Below are 2,718 nucleotides of genomic sequence, written 5' to 3'. Positions count from 1 at the left end.
GAGTGCCCACCCTTTTGTGAGGGAAAATGTAATATACAAATGAAAGTGGCACATATCTCTTATTGCTGTAAGAGTAAATAGCTTTGTCTGAGTCAGAAAGGCCCCTATCTCCTGTAGCAGCTTGATGAACAAGTACACCCGCTGGTCCGGACACTAGTCTATCACAGGGCCTTATGCTGAGTACCAAGTAGAGAGCCATCAGGTCCTATTTCTTGAGACTCTGGGATGCTGGCCTTCTAGGCAGAGTTGCAAAGAAAAAAACATATCTCAGACTGGCCATAAAAATAAAAGATTAAGATGGTCAAAAGAACACAGACACTGGACAGAGGAACTCTGCCTCGAAAGCCAGCACCCCGGAATCGGCTCTTCACTGTTGACGTCGAGACTAGTGTTTTGCGGGTACTATTTAATGAAGCTGCCAGTTGAGGACTTGTGAGGCATCTGTTTCTCAAACTAGACACTCTAATGTACTTGTCCTCTTGCTCAGTTGTGCACCATGGCCTCCCACTCCTCTTTCTATTCTGGTTAAAGCCAGTTTGCACTGTTCTGCGAAGGGAGTAGTACACAGCATTGTACGAGATCTTCAGTTTCTGGGCAGTTTCTCGCATGGAATAGCCTTAATTTCTCAGAACAAGAATAGACTGACGAGTTTCAGAAGAAAGTTCTTTGTTTCTGGCCATTTTGAGCCTGTAATTGAACTCACAAATGCTGATACTCCAGATACTCAACTAGTCTAAAGAAGCCCAGTTTTATTGCTTCTTTAATCAGGACAACAGTTTTCAGCTGTGCTAACATAATTGCAAAAGGGTTTTCTAATGATCAATTAGCCTTTTAAAATGATAAACTTGGATTAGCTAACACAACGTGCCATTGGAACACAGGAGTGATGGTTGCTGATAATGGGCCTCTGTACGCCTATGTAGATATTCCATTAAAGAACCTGCCGTTTCCAGCTACAACAGTCATTTACAACATTAACAATGTCTACACTGTATTTCTGATCAATTTGATGTTATTTTAAAATCGACAAAAAATGTGCTTTTTAAAATTATTGGGACAGTGACACATTTGTCGTTTTGACTCTGTACTCCAGCACTTTGGATTTGTAGTGATACAATAACTGAGGATAAAGTGCAGACTTACAGCTTTCATTTGAGGGTATTTTAATCCATATCGAGTGAACAGTTTTGAAATTATAGTACTTTTTGTACATAGTCCGTCCACCTCCCCATGTTATGGGACACAAGTATTGGGAGAAATTGTGTATTAAAGTAGTAAAGGGTTAAGTATTTGGTCCCATATTCCTAGCACACAATGATTACATTAAGCTTGTGACACTACAAACTTGTTGGATGCAGTTTGTTTTGTGTTTTGATTATTTTGTGCCCAATAAATAGAAATTAATGGTTAATAATATATTGTGTCATTTTGGAGTCACTTGTATTGAAAGAGTACAAAGTTTCTAAACAGTTCTACATTAGTGTGGATGCTACCATGATTACGGATAATACTGAATAATGATAGGTGAGAAAGTTAAGACACACAAAAGTGACACCATACTGTACATTAGTTACCATTCATTTATATTGGGCACAAAATAATCTGAAACAACACAAACCAATACAAACAGCAAATGCATCCAACCCATATAGAGTCAAAAGCTTGATGTGGTCAATGGTATGTGACCAAATACTTCACTTTTTACTACTTTAAAACATGTGAATTTGTCCCAATGCACTTTAACCTCCCATAGGCATTGTATAATGTGAAGTCCAAGGTGCTGCAGTACAAATCCAAAACTGAAAATGTGTCACTGTCCCAATACTTTTGGAGCTCACTGTACTTTACTAGCGCATTCACCAGTGCAAACATTTGTTTTTCACCAGTACACAAACACATTTTTTTTATAATGCATTCCACTGTTCCAAGTGACGCAAATGCTGGCTTTGATAACACTGACACGCTTAGGAATCCTTGTGAATATTGGTAAAGGCAGAAGGTTGTTGATTATGGATAAACTGTGAATCAACATCAGCTGAATAAGAAGTAACTCTGTGAAGTCAACTTGATCCCAAGTGTTTCTGGATCAGAGAGGAATGGGAATACAACGGTGGATTGAAAGGCCGTCTTCTCTGTCAAAACACACCGGAGCTCGAGCCCGTATTCAATCAGTCGAGGAGGGTTCAGCCAAGACACAAAACCCGATTTTAGACGTCCAGTCGTCCACAGAGGAGAGAACTATGTGAGCGGTTAACGTTGGTCAGTATTTAGGAATGCAAACCGTTAACACCACACCGGTTATGGTTGGCACCATCAGAGAAAGTGGTCGATTTTATATTTATGGTTGATTTATCAGTCGCAGTGACAACCAGAGGCTTCTTGAGCCTTGCGAACTGGGTAGTCTTCATTAGGCACAGAAGAATGCACACCAAAACGGGATGAAACTACCTGGACATCCAATAAGAAATGCTCATTTTCATTTTTCAGTTGCAAAACAATTTAAAACATCCATTACATGTCCTAATTAACGCAACCCTGCTTTGCTCTTTTTCTACGTATTGTGCTCTTGAATGCAGCCTCTCGTTCTGTAGGGGACACCTGTTTTATACTGTTTTCAAATGAGGTCAGAAACGGGTGACCTCTGATAGATACCACAGCCATATTTAACCCAAGACCAATAGGCAAAGTCATTTATTGAAGAAATTGCCAAGAGTCTTT

This window comes from Salmo salar, chromosome ssa09 (assembly GCF_905237065.1).
Source record: "Salmo salar chromosome ssa09, Ssal_v3.1, whole genome shotgun sequence".
Lineage (NCBI taxonomy): Eukaryota > Metazoa > Chordata > Actinopteri > Salmoniformes > Salmonidae > Salmo > Salmo salar.
The sequence above is the reverse complement of the archived record's forward strand: the minus strand, read 5'-3'. Positions refer to the sequence as shown.